The sequence below is a fragment of the Choloepus didactylus genome, chromosome 10 (assembly GCF_015220235.1).
Source record: "Choloepus didactylus isolate mChoDid1 chromosome 10, mChoDid1.pri, whole genome shotgun sequence".
NCBI classification, from domain to species: Eukaryota; Metazoa; Chordata; class Mammalia; order Pilosa; family Megalonychidae; genus Choloepus; species Choloepus didactylus.
In genome coordinates, this window is record NC_051316.1 from 97,139,305 (window position 1) to 97,157,247 (window position 17,943).

At 37.9% G+C, this 17,943-nt stretch overlaps 1 protein-coding gene, 1 long non-coding RNA gene and 1 pseudogene across 7 annotated transcripts in view; 1 reads left to right on the top strand and 2 right to left on the bottom strand.

Moving 5' to 3' along the window:
* The window catches only part of NR6A1 (nuclear receptor subfamily 6 group A member 1), a 280,389-nt gene that overhangs the window by 53,550 nt on the left and 208,896 nt on the right, over positions 1–17,943 (top strand). The window lies entirely within an intron of this gene.
* Positions 1–17,943, bottom strand: part of LOC119545108 — a 66,459-nt gene that overhangs the window by 11,205 nt on the left and 37,311 nt on the right. The window contains exon 2 of the long non-coding RNA XR_005219067.1: positions 16,478–16,592. This is a non-coding gene — a long non-coding RNA (uncharacterized LOC119545108). The remainder of the gene's footprint in view (positions 1–16,477; positions 16,593–17,943) is intronic.
* On the bottom strand, positions 1,244–2,474 carry LOC119545107 (annotated as a pseudogene).

The window sequence follows — 17,943 nt, forward strand, 5'->3', positions numbered from 1 at the left end:
TGTTTTATAACCACAAAGGAATTAAATTAGAGGCCCATAACAGAAAGAAATCTAGGAAATCCCCAAATATTTGATATTAAACAACACACTTCTAAATACCATGTGAGTCAAAGAAGAAATCACAAGGCAAATTTAAAAATATTTTGAACTAAATGAAAGTGAAAACACTATGTATCAAAATTTATGGGATGCATCTAAAGCAGTGCTTAGAGGAAAATTTGTAGTTTTAAATGCCTGTATGTTGGAAAAGAAGAAAGTCTCAAATCAATTACCTAAGCTTCCACCTTAAGAAATTATAAAAAGAGCAAATTAAACCCAAAGCAAGTATAAGGAAGGAAATAACCATGATTCGAATGGAACACAATGAAAGAGAAAACAGAAACAGTGGAGAAAAAAAGTCAGTGAAACCAAAAATTGGTTCTCTGAAAAGATCAACGAATTAGACAAACCCCTAGCTGTTCTAACCAAGAAAATAAGACAAATTACCAAAATCAAAGAATGAGAGAACATCACTACTAACACCTACAGAATTAAAAAGGATTATAAGGGAATATATGAACACCTTTATCTCAACAAATTAGACTACTTAGACAAAATGGACAAATTTCTAAAAAGACACACATGATCACAACTGCCTCAAGAAGAAAGAAAATATCTGAATTGACCTATAACAAGTAAAGAAATTCAGCTAGTAATTTAAAAATCTTCGTATAAAGAAAAGCTTAGGCCCAGTGATTTCATTGATGAATTCTATCAAACATTTAGAGAAAAAATAATACCAATCTTTCACAAATTCTTTCAGAATGCAGAGGAGGAGTGAACACTTCCCAATTCATTCTACGAAGACAGTACTTCCTGATAACAAAGCCAGGCAAAGACATCACAAGAAAACTGCAGACCAATATCTTTTATGAATATAGGTGCATAAGCTTTTTACAAAATAGTAGCAAACCAAATTCAGCAACATATAAAAATGGATTATATACCATGATCAAGTAGGACTTAGTCCAGGGAGGCAAGGTTGGGTTAACTTGTACAAATTTATTAATGTAGACACCAGGGTCAGCAGCCGTTTTCTTAAAAGGCTAGGTGGTAAATACTTGGGACTTGTGGACCATATGGTTTCTATTGCAACTACTCAACTCGGGTGTTGTAGTGCAAAAACAGACATAGAGAATATGTAAATGGGTATGTTCCAGTAAAACTTTATTTATAAAAATAGGCAACTGGCCCAGAGGTGGTAGTTTGCTGACTTCTGTAATATATTAATAGAATAAAGGTAAAATAACAACACATGATCATCTCAATAGACACAGAAAAAGCATCTGACAAAATTCAACACTTATTTCTGATAAAGACTCTCAACAAACTAGGAATAGAAGGCAACTTTTGCAACCTGATAGAGGGCATCTCCAAAAAGTTTATACAGCTAACCCTGGCTAGTCCTAGAACCCTCTCCCCAAGTAGGGATAGTGAATCCAAGGGGGTCAGGCATAGCAACAGATGGGGGTCTCTCTGGCAGTGGAGTGGGTAGACCAACAGGTACAGCTCTTGCCCAAGTCAGGTTCTTGATTGTGCTAATTTTCAGCATCCAATTGATGGTGACTTCCTCTTGGGAGACATGGCCTGATCCCGTCATGGACTTGAGCATATCTCCTCAGAGCAGTGAATGGTTTGCTGCTTGCTGTAGGCATCAGGGTAGGCCAAACCAGTAATGTGCACCAGGTCGCAGAGGTGGAGGTCCAGGGTGATGGCTAACAGATCTGGGGTGGGCTTTTGCATAATCTTGCATGGCTGTTGCATTGGCAGGCTTAGCAGTTTGTCAGCTGCAATTTCCATGAAGAAGGGGTCGAAAATCTGAATCTGCTTTGGAATCACGTCCTGGATGAGAGGAGGCTGTTTCCAGAAACCCTTTGTAGCCATTTCTTATCATTCAAGATGGTCTCTATTCAGCAGAAGTCCATTACCTTGAACACCACCAGGACTAAGAATGTGTCCAGGTTGTTTTCCACTTTGGGGTTGAAGTGGGTAGATTTGGAGTAGAAAAGTCACATGGTGGTCTTAGAGCCCTCATCACCATCATAGCCAGACACTGGGACAGTGTCCATCTGATGACCACATTGTGCTTGTTGATGGCATCTCTCAGCAAGCTGTTGTGCAACCAGTGCCTGTTCCCCACCATCACACAGTGGCAGTACATGAGGCTCTGGATGTTCTGGCATGGGACCAGGTCACTCCCCTTCGTCGCATAGGGCAGCTCATAAGCAGACTGTGTCTTGACCCAGAAATAATCCTTGAACTGCAGGAAAATGGACTGATCTCGGAAGAAACTTCCTCTCCACCTTGACTTGGAGGCACAGCTCCCTCTTCTCGGGGATAGAGAAATAAAAAAGCTCAATGTACCTGTCTTCTTAGGAGATGGAATACAACATCATGACTACCAGGACCAGAGCTAGCATGGCTAGGACCTTCCAACATGCAGGGCATGTGCATAGAGGAGGGGATTTGCTACTGATGCTTCTCAGCAAGTAACATGGTTCCTGGGGAGAGCTGTCAGCCTGGCTGCTTCAGGCTACCTGTAAGGGATCTGAGCAGAAATATCTCTGCTCAGGGGAGCTCCTTCCATTCTAGCAGGTACCTCTGAGGGAAAAGAACTCAAGCTCCTTAGGGTGGAATGTGGCAGGTTGGCCTGCTACACATGCATCTTGGATCTGTTAGGAGCAGGCTGGCCAGTGCATGGCTGGCCAGACTGCTTGCTCTGTTCATCCCTATCCTGTTGCGGGGTTGGTGGCGAACTGGCCTCGTCAACTGATTTTTTTATTTTTTTATTTTTTTTAATTTTTATTGAGATTGTTCAGATACCATACAATTATCCAGAGATCCAAAGTGTACAATCACTTGACCCTGGGTACCCTCATACAGCTGTGCATCCATCACACTTAATTTTTGTTCAATTTTTAGAAACTTTTCATTACTCCAGACAAGAAATAAAGTGAAAGATGAAAAAAGAAAAAAAGGAAACTCTAAACCTCCCCTATCCCTAACCAACCCCCCTCAATTGTTGACTCCTAGTATTGATATAGTACGTTTGTTACTGTTTATGAAAAAATGTTGAAATACTACTAACTGTAGTATATAGTTTGTAATAGGTATATAGTTCTTCCCTGTATGCCCCTCTATTATTAACTTCTAATTGTATTGTCATACATTTGTTCTGGTTCATGCAGTGATTTCTAGTATTTGTACAGTTGATCATGGACATTGCCCACCATAGGATTCAGTTTTATACTTTTCCATCTTTTGACCTCCAACTTTCCTTCTGGTGACATATATGACTCTGAGCTTCCCCTTTCCACCTCATTCACACACCATTCAGCGCTGTTAGTTATTCTCACATCTTGCTACCAACACCCCTGTTCATTTCCAAACATTTAAGTTCATCCTAATTGAACATTCTGCTCATACTAAGCAAGAGCATCTACATTTCTTCCACAAGGCAGGAGGGAGAGTCAAAGAAGGTAGAGAGGCAAAAGAAAGAGGAAAAAAAAAAAAGACAGCTAGGAAGCAGCAAAAGGAAAAATAACCTTAAATCAAAGTAGAATAAAGAATCAGACAATACCACCAATGTCAAGTGTCTAACATGCCTCCCCTATCCCCCCCTCTTATCTGCATTCACCTTGGTATATCACCTTTGTTACATTAAAGGAAGCATAATACAATGATTCTATTAGTTACAGTCTCTAGTTTATGCTGATTGCATCCCTCCCCCAATGCCTCCCCATTTTTAACACCTTGCAAGGTTGACATTTGCTTGTTCTCCCTCGTAAAAGAACATATTTGTACATTTTATCACAATTGTTGAATACTCTAGATTTCACCAAGTTACACAGTCCCAGTCGTTCTTTCCTCCTTTCCTGTGGTGTCTCACATGCTCCCCATCTTTCTCTCTCAACCGTATTCATAGTTACCTTTGTTCAGTGTACTTACATTGTTGTGCTACCATCTTCCAAAATTGTGTTCCAAACCACACACTCCTGTCTTCTATCACCCTGTAGTGCTCCCTTTAGTATTTCCTGTAGGGCAGGTGTCTTGTTCACAAAGTCTCTCATTGTCTGTTTGTCAGAAAATATTTTGAGCTCTCCCTCATATTTGAAGGACAGCTTTGCTGGATACAGGATTCTTGGTTGATGGTTTTTCTCTTTCAGTATCTTAAATATATCACACCCCTTCCTTCTTGCCTCCATGGTTTCTGCTGAGAGATCTGCACATAGTCTTATTAAGCTTCCTTTGTATGTAATGGATTGCTTTTCTCTTGCTGCTTTCAGGATTCTCTCTTTGTCTTTGACATTTGATAATCTGATTATTAAGTGTCTTGGCGTAGGCCTATTCATATCTCTTCTGTTTGGAGTACACTGCGCTTCTTGGATCTGTAATTTTATGTCTTTCATAAGAGATGGGAGATATTCATTAATTATTTCCTCTATTATTGCTTCTGCCCCCTTTCCCTTCTCTTCTCCTTCTGGGACACCAATGATACGTACATTATTGTACTTTGTTTCATCCTTGAGTTCCCGGAGACGTTGTTCACATTTTTTCATTCTTTTCTCCATCTGCTCCTTTGCGTGTAGGCTTTCAGGTGTTTTGTTCTCCAGTTCCTGAGTGTTTTCTTCTGCCTCTTGAGATCTGCTGTTGTATGTTTCCATTGTGTCTTTCATCTCTTGTGTTGTGCCTTTCATTTCCATAGATTCTACTAGTAGGTTTTTTGAACTTTTGATTTCTGCCGTATACATGTCCAGTGCTTCCTTTACAGCCTCTATCTCTTTTGCAATATCTTCTCTAAACTTTTTGAATTGATTTAGCGTTAGTTGTTTAAATTCCTGTATCTCAGTTGAAGTGTACATTTGTTCCTTTGACTGGGCCATAACTTTGTTTTCCTTAGTGTAGGTTTTAATTTTCTGTTGTCTAGGCATGGTTTCCTTGGTTATCCAAATCAGGTTTTCCCAGACCAGAACAGGCTCAGGTCCCAGAGGGAAGAAATATTCAGTATCTGGTTTCCCTGCGGGTGTGTCTTAGAAAATTGCTCCACCCTTTGATGCCTCAGGTCACTGTGCTTTTCTGCCCAGCAGGTGACGCCTGTTAGCCTATAATTCTTGACTGGTGTGAGGAGGTATGGCTGTGTTCCCCCAGGCTCTGGGGTCTGATTCTGAATGGAAAGGGCCCCACCCTTTTCCTCCTAGAGAAGACAGACCCCTCAGGTGGAGGTCATTAGCATTTCAATGGTTTCACTCTCTGCTTGTGCTGTCTCCACCCTTCCCCAAGTCACAGCCCTGGAAACTGAAAATGACTGGGGCTTTCTCCACTGAGCCAAAAAAGAAACAGATAGTCCCCTTGAGACCCAGTCCAAGGCAACCCTCCGGCTCTCCCAGGTCAGTCGTCACCCAAAGCCTCTGTCTGTTTTTTGGGGCTGCGTACCTGTAGTGAGCAGTTCACACTCGCTACTTAAAACCCCAGTTGGAGCTCAGCTGAGCTGTATTCGCTTGCTGGGAGAGAGCTTCTCTGTGGTACCACACGGCTCCGCAGCTCGGGCTATGGGGGAGGGGGTCTCCCGACCTGGTTCCGCAGGTTTTACTTACAGATTTTATGCTGTGTTCTCGGGCATTGCTCCCAATTCAGGTTGGTGTATGATGAATGGATGGTCTCGTTTGTCCCCCCATAGTTATTCTGGATTATTTACTAGTTGTTTCTGTTTTTTTGTAGTTGTTCCAGGGGGACTACTTAGCTTCCACTCCTCTCTATACCGCCATCTTGCCCGAGTCCTGTCGTCAACTGATTTTTGACAAAGGTGCCAAGGCAGTTCAGTGGGGAGCAGAAAAGTCTTTTCAGCAAATGTTGCTAGGAAAATGAGATATCTATGCAAAAGATGAACTCAGTCCCTTACTTTGCACTAGACATAAAAATGAACTCAAAACGGACCATTCATCTAATTGTAAGGGCTAAAACTACAAAACTTCTAGAAGGATATTTTTGTGACCCTAGGTTAGGCCAAGAGTTCTTAAGCATGACACCAGTGGCACAAAACATAAAAGTTTGATAAATTAGACTTCATTAAAATATAAAACTGTTGTCCTTCAAAAGACGGCGTTGAGAAAACAAAAAGACAAGCTATAGATTGGGAGAAAATATTTGAAAATCAAATATCTAATAAAGGAATTGAATTCAGTTTCCAAACAACTCTTACAACTGAATAAGAAGACAAAGACTTCTTATTGGACAAATGGACAAAAGACTTGAGCAGACATTTCATCAGAGAAGACATGAATGACTGATAAGCACATGAAAATGTGCTTAACTTCATTTGTCATTAAGGAAATGCAAATTAAAACCACAAAGAGATAACAAACCCACAAGAATGGCTATATTCAGACAATAACAAAAAGACAGTAACCAGTGTTCATCTAAGGATGTAGATAAATTGGAACCTCCATACGTTGCTGGTTGGGCTGTAAAATGGCAGCCACTTTGGAAAACAATGTGGCAGTTTCTTTAAAAATTAAAAAATTTACCATATGACCCAGCAATTCCACTCCTAGGTGGAATCACAAGACCCAAAAGAAATGAAAACATATGTCCACAGAGAAACTTGTATGTGAATATCAAAGTAGCATTATTGATAATAGCCAAAACCTGATTCAAATGTCCACCACATGGTGAACGGATAAACAAAACGGAATATCCGTTTAATGGAATGCTATTCAACAGCAAAAAACAACAACAGAATGAACTGCTGACACATGCTATATGCAATAAGGATAAACCTCAAAATCAGGCTAAGTGAAAGAAGCCATACTCAAAAGACTACATATTGTATGATTCTATTTATATGAAATGTCCAGAAAAGACAAACTTATAGAGATAGAAAGCAGATCAGTTGTTGCTCAGGGTGAGGGGAAGGAGCAGGGATTGATTGGAAATAGGCTCAAGGGGATTATTTTGCCGTGATAGAAATGTTCTAAAATTGGATTGCAGTGATGGTTTCACACTTCTGTAAATGAATAGAAGTAGGTTATTGAATTGTACACTTAGAATGGGTGAATTTTATGGTATGTAAATTATACTTAAATAAATCTGTTAAACAGCAACAAAGTACCTGAGATTGCTTGGAAGACGGTGAAGAGGAGAGCCTTTTGTGTAAAATGGTTTAACTCCATCAGTCAGGTGTTGCCCTGCTGATGATTTGTGATCTCTCTCAGTAGTCTTTTCCTTGGGAGGTGTACTTTTCCTGCTCCCAAAACTTTACCCTGTGTCCTGCCCCACTAAAGAGTCCACCAGAATGACCGTTCTTCTTGTTTGGAAGACCAACTCAGCTGTTTAGATTGTGGCTCTGATGGACCCAGAGTTATCTATCAATCCCTTCCAGGCCGATGACAGAAGGACTGATGCAGAGCTTTCTTTCAGCCCCAATTTATGGGTTAATCCCATCTAGGTATCTTCCAAACATGTTCTGTTTAACTTGTCTACCCTGCTGGAAGTGGAGACCCCTTGGAAAAGTACCATCAAAGACCAGGATACTTGGGCTGCATTGCTGTTCGCTGTTTGCAAAGCACTTACCACAAATGTGCTCATGAGTCCTTACAACAATCTTGTGAGATAAGGGGAGGTATCCTTATTCTTCCTTTTACAGAGAACTAAGGCTCACAATGTGGCTGACTTGTTCAAGAGCATACAAATAGTCATCATGTGGCAGAACTGGACTTAAATTCAGATTTTCTGGCCCCATATCCCAGACCATTTTTGTTATACTTTACTGTTTTGCCCCAATTATTTATCAGGAAGAGGAGAGAAAGGGGCATGTGATTTTGATTGACTGTGTGTGTTTTTAATAGATTTAGTCTGAAGAACAGGAGGGTAAGGGCTACAGTATAAGTTCGTGAGTTCTATAGCGTATATAATCAAGATAAGTTTGTCGTGTTATTTGGTAGCTATTAAAACTATACCTAGGTTGGAACTGTAATTTATGTGACATATGGCTGAAGATATTCTGTGCTTGGTTCAAGGAGCAGACCACTTCCTAAGTTATAAATATAATTATGCCAGAAATCATAGGCAACAAAATGAAATTCATTTGAAAAAATTTATTGTGTCTGCTCCATGCCAGGTCCCTTGCCAGGATATGGGATCACTGGGCCCAATTGGATCCTATTAAAGTACAGCCTGGAGGAGAATAGGAGTAAGCTGGAATTTCCTTTGTTGTCTTCATTTCTCTGAGGACGATGTGTCTGCCCTCCAAAGTGACCATCTCCACCATGGATCTGGAGTCCATTACTTTCTACTATCCCTGCAGCTGTGGTTTCCACAGGGCCCCTTTCTTGATAAAAATAGTCCTTATTTACTTCCTTTCCAGTGTGGATTCTTCTATCTGCTTTTCAACCAAATATAGATAGATCCTGCATCTGAAAGAAATCTTTGCTTTTAAAAAAATACGTGATTTAATTGTTTTGACTTCATGCTTATTGCTAACCATTTGGAAGAGATAGATGATGAATAATAAACTTAAAAATCATCTGTAATTCTACAATTTAGAAATTAGTACTGTTAATATTTTTGCTTCCAGTCAGTTTGAACTTCCAGTCTGCTTTTTACTTATTATCAGCCAGCAGGTATTAGCATTTTGTTGTGTCAAGACCCGTGTGGAAATACTTTACATGTATTCTTTCTTGTTTCTCAAGCAACCCTGTGAGGAAGTACTATTATTATCATCATCTATTTACAGATGACACAGATTAGAGGTTAAAGTAATTTTCCTGGTTCATGTAGTTGAAAAGTAATGGAGCTGGGATTTTTGCTCTCATTTAGCCTAAGCTCTTCACCACTACCATTCCAGAAATCTATTTTCAACCATGACCATTACTCCAAAATTGCTCTCTCCAAGGCTATAAGTAACCTTTTTTTTCATTCCATCCTTCCTGCTTTTTTCTCTGGCCTTGTCTCCTGACCTCTTCTCATGCTTTCTTGGAGCTTTTAGCCACACATTGAATTTTGTGAAAACACCATGCTCCTTTGGCCTGTACACATATCATCTGTCCCTCTGCTTGGAATGCTCAATTCACTCAGGTAATTACATTTACCCTTCAGATCTTCACTTAAATGTCACTTCTTCAAGGAAGCCTTCCCTAACCCTCCACCCCTCAAACTGGATTGGTCTTTTCTCTCATTTGCTTCTGTGTACCTTTTCTCCTTTGCAGACTCTTTACACTTGCAATAATTTGTTAATTAGAATTTGGTCTTCCTGTTTCACTATATATACTCGTGTTCCCTCCACATCTCCTGGCTCTTGTGACTGTCCAGGTGCCCAGGAGATGTCCAATAATTGTTTATTACCTTACTGTTTCTTCCTGCAGTTAATTTTATTTTCAGCTCCATGCTTGTGAATCACAGATATGCATCCTTTGTTCTATCTATTCAAATGATGAACGCTTTCTTCCAATTTAAAATTGCCTATTTCTTTCTAGTGCACACCAAGTTCCTAATCTCCTAGGTAAGAGAATTTGGCACCATTTTTGACTCTTCGCTGTCTTTTCTGTTTGAGCCAGTCCTGGTATACTGACCTGGAAAAATGGCCAAAATTTTTAAGTGAAAAAAGGTTACAAACTTAAATATAACTTGTGGTGTTATTTTCGCTAAATATAAATACGTGTACTTAAATATCTTTGAAATATCTGGGAGGATATATACCGTTCAAGATGATGGGAGCGGGGCAACTGGTGGACTTTAGTTTTCTTACTTTTGTGTGAATTTTTCAGTGACCACATAATTTTAAAAATTCTATTTTGAAAAACAGAAAACAACCAAAAACAAAGCTAAATGTCTTTTTGATATACTCTGTTCTATTCTCTTCATTCCTGCTTCCTCTGTTCTAGCCCAGCCCATTAGTCCAACAGATTTCTCTTTCAGTTTTTTCTCCCTCCCACTTCTTCTGTTTGGTGAATCTTCCCAAAGTCTGGCTTTTATTATCTCTTTCCAGAACTTAGCAGTTAAAGTGGCTCCCTGTTGCATTAAGTCTAAAATTTTTCTGCCTAGCTTACAAGGTCATCTGCAATTTGTCCTTTTACCTTTACAGTGCTGTTCACCATGATCCCCTAGCAGTCTCTGAACTATTCTGCTCCTGCCCCCATACATGCCACATATCTTCCCTGTTCTAGCATTTATTTGTAGTCTCACCTGCATAAAACACCCTTAAACTCACATAATTGTCTCTCTACCTATAGCACTTATTTTTATTGGGTAAGACTAAATACAATTTTGGACTACTAATTCTCTGTGTACATAAGGGGCATGCTTGTTTGGGTGTCTATTTTCAAAAAATGTGTCACATTTTTTTCTTTTTAATGTTTTCAGAAAATTGGAAATAATTATTGGTTGAAAACAAATTCCTAGAATGCATGGCATACTGAAAAACAGCTGTACATGGAGTACCTTCCTGGGGTCCACCAGTGTGACCGAAAAAAAAAACCTCTTTGATTTCTATAAAGATTTCTGGAATGGAATTTTTTCATCTGAACTTAACCTTGTCCATTCATCAGCTTCTTTAAGAAGTTTTTAGTTTTTGAGAGAACATAAATCAAACACAACTATTTCTATAAAACATTGGATACAGTTTGATGTGTACTTGGCTGTTACAGCATGGTGCAAGGTATTATGTACTTTGGAGAGAGATACTCACTAGCAACCCAAGTATGATTAATCCTATCTGCACTCAGGACAGTGGTGGCCATATTAGATGGTGGCAGAAAAAGCTGGTCAAAAGTTGAAAAGTGGTTAGGATGAGGTGTGATGGAGGCTGTGGGGAGGGAGAAGCTGATGTTAAGCTGATGGGTTGGACTTTTCTTTGGACCACCCTTCAATGAGTGGCCCTTAAACCAGGCTGTGCACCAAAATCAGCTACTTAAAATAAAATACAGATTCTAGGACTGTATTTCTGCTCTGAGGGGGTCTTAGGAATCTGCATTTTAAAAAGGAACTCCAGATGATTCTGGTACACAACCAGGTTTGGGAAACACAGGTCTGAGCCCCATATTTGTCCTGAATTCTTGTGATTTTTTTGAACACAATTTTCTTTTGCTTTTGATATCTTTTTAGTTCTTATTTCACTCTTTCCTTCCCATTCCTGAGAAAACATTTTTGGAAGACAAATTTGACAAGCCTTTTCTACTGCCTTATTAAGTTTGACTTTTTCTATGAGACTCCGTTTCTCTCTTATCTTGAGTATAAGAATATGATAAATTATTCATGACCAAGACTCTTGTTTTTCTTTTATTAACATGAAAGATTTAGTGGCTCATCTCATGTTATAGAATTCAGAGAGTTGATACTGCATTTTAATTTTTTTTTTAAATGGTGTACATCTCCCATCTCATTTAGGTGTTTTTTTTGTTTGAGGGACATGGTTTGCAAAGGTCAGGATGAGTGGACCTCATAGTTTTGGTCAATAGAGAATATTTAAGTATATTTGGACAATAATAACCAAGACACTCATACTAAGGCATACTATATATAGCCATTTAAAAGAATGAGGAATATATAACAGGATTGCTGTGGAAAGCTATCTACAACATATAGTTGAGTGTAAAAGCAGACTGTAGATTAGTAGGTATAAAATAAACTCATTTCGTTTAACAGCTCCCCCCCAATACCTTTAAATATGTATCTATTTGTATGTGCATAGATATAAGTCACTGAGGCTATAAAATACATTTTTAATGGTGATTTCCACTGGGGAAATGGGTTGCAAATGATGAAGAAAGGGATTTTCAATTTTTACTTTACATATTTTTGTGTTTTAATTTTTAAATAATGAGCATGTGATTCTTTTTAATTTAAAAAATTGTAAAAGCATCAACATTTTAATATGTTATATTAAGGTAATAATGTAGTTTATTCTTGCTATAAAATAGCATTTCCTTAAGTCTAGAACATCTAAAAAGAAAAAGAGAAAAAGAAAAATAATACTAGGAATTTAGAGTGCTTAGTCTGTATTAGAACCAAAGAGAGCAAGAGAGGCTTTAGCCAGCATGTTGGAGACAGCAGGAACTCCCACCCAGAACAGTGGCTGATGCACTTATATTACTGTGCCCATGTTCTTGCTCCCTTGGGTTTTTTGGTCTGCAGTTTGCATTCATTGATCAGTGAGTTGATTCAGATGCAAACCCACCGACAGCAATGAATGTTGAGCGCAGCCATCAGTGTTTCCAGTTGGTGGCGTTGCCTTTACCATACCTGACTCCTGGCTTTTTTTTTCCCATATGAAATTCTTTGAGGTCTGTGTCTGGTTTCTCCTTTAGTGACCAACCATCTGTACAGTTGAGGACCCACATAATTATAGATAACATTGACCGTAGAGCTGGGAGATTTTTAAGATGGAGAAATTATGGTTTAGAGATGGGAATAGGCTCCTGGAGAAGCCGACAAGTAGCTCTGTGACCACACAGGCAGTACTTGCACACAGGTAGGTGTAAACAAGAGATGAGACCCTGGCTCTTCCTCTTTCTGCTTTGAGCTAAGAAGTATGGATAATTTTTCGAGGTAAATTAGCCCAGATTATGTTTGGTTTAAATAATAATAATAGCTTACATATAATGAGCATTTACTATATGCCAGGAATGGTACAAAATACCTTACATGTTATCTCATTGAATCTCTTAACTCCATGGTGTAGGTGTTCCTATTATCCCTATTTTATACATGAGATAACTGATACTCAGACACTGTTCAAGGTCACCCAGCTAGTTAGGGGGTTGACTCCAGAACTGACCCTTTACTTGATTTAACAAACGTTTAAATAAGCAAGTATGGGGGTGTGAAATAGTAAGAAAATAGCTGCTCTCAAACAGCTCATGCTCTATCTGGGCTGTCAAAATGTAACCACATTAACTATAATTGGTAGTAGAATGTGATAAGAGCTGTGCAGACATTGGACGGTTGTGTGTTTAATTTTGCTTAGTAAATCCTCCCCTTTCCCCTATTTAAAGTTTTTGAGGGGATGTGGGAGAAACTTGAGTAAAATATTTAACTGGATTTCACTCCAAAGTGAAATATGTTTTTAATAAACCTCTCTTCTCTATATCCTATTTCTTACTAGAATGGCATATTTCTAGCAGATATTTAAGTGCATTAGGTATATGCTCATTGAGCTGTCCTTATCTTGTTGAAACAAAACCTTTATTTGTCAAAATCACAACAAAAAGAAAGAAAACAATTGAGTAATAGAAATATAGAGGAGCTTTTTTTAAAAAAATTGGACCATCTTTGAGAGACAGGAAGTGGGACTGTTCCTGGTGAGCTCATGTGATATGTGATAGTACAACCTGCTCCTTTGCTTCTGGAAATGGAGCGTTGTCTGTAAGGATCCCAAGGTACAGTCAACGGTTGGTGGTTTTTTTCAAATCCCAAACTCACCGACAGCGTTGAATGTTCCTTGGAGTCCTCTGAAGTCTGGGTCCTGGCCCTGGCAGCCCTTCTTCAGCCTGTATCCGTGTTCCAAGAGGCAGTAAGCAGTGGGACGATGCTGATGGAGAGTCACATTCTTTTCCAGGTTTCAAGTTGCAAGTACTTTAATTATGAAACCAATCTGTGTATAGCAGAGAACTAATAAATTGCAGGATCATGAGACTGCAGTTATTTATACAAACTCAAAAGGATGTCTGAAAAAGTGGCTTTTAATGGTATCATTTTGTAGTTCTGAAAATGTCAAATACCCTATTTTACAGTAGTATTTTAATTATTAAAGTACTGGGGTAAAAAAGAAGTTAATATGTGTTAGGGAACTGCTGTGTACTAGGAATTATAGATCTTATTCAAATTCTCAACAACCCCACATTTTCCAGAAGTGAAAGTGAGTCTTAGAGAGATGAAATGATTTACCCAAGGTTAACTAACCAGGAGCCGAGATTACAAGCCAAATCTTGAATACTGGACTTTCTGATTCCAGAGCTCACTGATAATACTGCCTCCCTTTCTTGATCATCACAGACTTACTGTTGTATATCTGGGAGTGGAACTTTCAAGGTAGAGCTAAGTTAAATATGCAAACTTCTTCAGAGGAAAAAAACCCTCTTCTTCTTGGCCTGTAATAGCAGGTGAGTCTGTAGGCGAAGAATTTCATGGGGGAAGACAAAAAAAATTGATGAATCACCTCCATAATTGGTGATCTTCTTTACTGAGTCCTGAATTTCCAAGTTATCACGGAAGTGTCAATGGTAAGTTTGCTAGTTATTTTTCCTATTGAAAAGCAGAAATTAAAACAAACACCCCCCTCCCCCCCACCCCCCACACCTAATAGAATGCCCAAATTTCTTCTTAGTAAGGTCAGAGAAGAACTAAATTATCAAGTGTTTTTGCTTTTGGATGAAAGGGTATCAGTGCATTATAGTCATATTGGTTTTTTTTTAAATTGTGGTAAAAAATATATATAACAAAATTTGCCATTTTAACTATTAAGTGTACAATTTACTGGCATTAATTACATTTCCAGTGTTGTGCTGCCATTACCACCATCCATTACCAAAACTTTTTTTAAAATATAATTTTTATTTTTATTAGAGAAGTTGTAGGTTTACAGAAAAATCATGTAGAAAACAAAGTGCCCATATACTGCCCCCCCATTCCTAATACCTTGCTTTAGTGTGGTACCTTTGTTACAATTAATGAAAGAATATTATTATAATTGTACTATTAAGTAGAGCCCATATTTTACTCCTTGGGCTATAGTTTCTTTCTCTATGAATTTGTTTATTCTAGATATTTCATTAAGTGGAATCATACAATATATATCCTTTTGTCTTTGGCTTATTTCAGTCAACATGATGTTTTCAGGGTGCTTTCATGTTGTAGTATGTACCAGCACTTCTTTTTATGGCTGAATAAATATTTCGTTGTATGTACATACCACATTTTGTTTATCCATTCATTTTTTGATGGACATTAAGTTGTTTCTACCTTTTGGCTATTGAGAATAATATGATCATTGGTATACAAGTATCTGTTCGAGTCCCTGCTTTCATTTCTTTTGGCTGTATATCTAGAAGTGAAATTGCTGGGTCATATGGTAATTCTATGTTTAACATTTTGAGGAACCACCAAAGTTCTCCACAGTGACTGCACCATTTTACATTCCCAGCAGCAAGTCATGAGTGTGCCATTTTTTCCACATTCTTGTCAACACTTCTTTTCTTTTCTTTTTAATACCAGCCGTCCTATTGGGTGTGAAGTGATATCTTATTGTGGTTTTGATTTGGATTTCCCTAATGGCTAATGGGGTGGAGCTTCTTTTTGTATGCTTCTTGGCCATTTGTATATCTTCTTTGGAGAAATGTCTATTCAAGTCCTTGCCCCGTTTTTGAATTGGGTTGTTTTGTTTTCATTGTGGAGTTATAGTAGTTCTTTTTATATTCTGAAAATTAAACACTTTATCAGATAAGTTCTTTAGGCATATGGGTTATGTTTGATTGGCTGTTGAATGTCTTTGATGAAAAATTTGGGAAATGAATAAATAGTATGGGTCTTTTCACAATATAGGTTTATAATGGGAGGGATCCAAGAGTGTTCGGTAGGAAAAGGACTTACAGAATAGGTGGCTGAATTGTTTCATCTGTTATTGCGAATAGTTATTACTAATTGCTTTAGGTTTAAATATGAAAGGTTGGCTGTTCCCAGATTCATTTTTGAAGCAGCCAAATGGTATACATTAAAAAAATAACCATTAAAATTTGGTTGAAATGTAAACTGTTTACATTCCACCATCAGTTTCATTATTTCACTCTCTGTCAAAGCAATCCAGTTAGCCAGCTTTGAGTTCTCAGTGTTAATGTAAATTGTATACAAACAAGCAAAATCAAGCAACTTTTACTGTGTAGTATTTTTAAAACTCTTTGATGGGTTTATTGTATTTGGTTTTCCCCTTGGTTTGATGATAGGAATAGATGTCAGTGCCTTATACCATTTGGATAAATATTCAGACCTTTAAAAAAAATACTGACTTCTGCCCCAAATCATTGGATGTTTACAAAATACCATTTTTAAAATTCATGCCATTCTAAAAAGAATGGTTTTTATAGACTTGAAAAACTACACAAGAGTGAAAGGTAGGTTTCTGGAATGACATTAGGGTGTTTCTCATTGTGTTTAAGATCATTAACTTTCATGGCAATAGCATAATATTATGTATACCCAGCCTTCACCATCCTCATTCATTTAATTTTCTTTAATTCCATCAAGTAAGTTGAAGGCATGTATTGGATCTTTTGAATGAGTTTGGCTAGGGAGTTCATGTGCTCAATGCAAGGGTAAAGTCTAAGAGTTAAAAAAAAAAAAGCCAAAGGTTAAATTAGCTGAACATTTAATGAGTCTGGCTGTTTAATTCTTGATTAAGCTGGTTTTGAGTTTTTTAGAACTTATCGTGCCATTCCTTTATCATTTCACTTACCTCCTTTCTTTCCCTTTCCAGAAGTTCCATGAAATACTGAAGTCCGCATTTTTCCAGCTTGGAGATGCAAATGTTTTTGTAGTACTGCCGGGGCCTCTTGATTATACTTGGGCACCTATAAGAAACAAGAAGCATTAACTCAGTAAACCAATATACTTGAGTGATTTTTAGCGAATAGAAGAGGTGGCTGCCTAGACACTTCCCAAGCATGATGCAGTAGGTGTCTCTACAAGTGTTTAGGGTAATGTTGGTAGCCTTGAGGACAAACTCTTAAGTTACAAAGATAACAACAGCATTTTAGCATGAACCTGTATTCTTTTCAGCCAAACCATGCTCATTTTATGCCTCACTTTTATTAATTTGGCAGTGGAATCCTAGGGATCCTTTCTCTAACATATATCCCTTGCCATCACAGAGCCCAATATATACCCAGGGAACTAGACATACACTCAGCTGATGACAAATAAAAGGGGTAACCGCTACGCTGGCAGGATGGTATGAACCACCTGAAAGGTGAACAGAGAAGACTTGATTCTGCCAAGAAGTACTGGGAAAGGTGTGTCTAAGGGGATCACATCCAATCTGTGCCTTGAAGGTTTAGTTGAATTTTTACTAGACAAAAAAGAGAAAAAGAAATTCTGATGGAACATCATGAACAGGAAATTCTAGAGGCAGGAATGTTTAGGTAATGGTGAGTAGTGAAATTAACCTCTCAGAGTTTCAGTTAACTCACTTTTTAAAAAAATATTGTGTAATTTTTGAAACTTAAAAAAAAATCTTTTCCTTGCAATCTTATTGAGATATAATCACATACCATACAGTCATCCAATGTGTACAGTCAGTTGTTCACAGTATCATCATATACTTATGTATTCACCACCACAATCAATTTTTTAATAATTTTTAAATAATTTTTTATTGAGATTGTTTGCAAACCAAATTATCCAAAGATCCAAAATGTACAGTTGCCCATAGTACCATCATACAGCTGTGCATCCATCACCATAATTAATTTTTTTTTCAATTTTTAGAAGATTTTCATTACTCCAGAAAAGAAATAAGGACAAAAAAAGGAAACGCAAATCCTCCCATACCCCTAACCACCCCCCCATTATTGATTCATAGGATTGGTATAGTACATTTGTTACTGCTGATGAAAGAATGTTAAAATACTACTAACTGTAGTATATAGTTTGTAGTAGGTATATATTTTTTTCCTATACGCCCCTCTATTATTAACGTTTAGTTATAGTGTCATACATTTGCTCTAGTTCATGAGAGAGATTTCTCATATTTGTACAGTTAATCATGGACATTGTCCACCGCAAGATTCACTGTTTTGTACGTTCCCATCTTTTAACCTCCAACTTTCCTTCTGTTGTCATACTTGAGTCTGAGCTTACCCTTTCCACCACATTCACAGACTATTGAGCACTGTTCGTCTTTCTTACAACATGCTACCATTG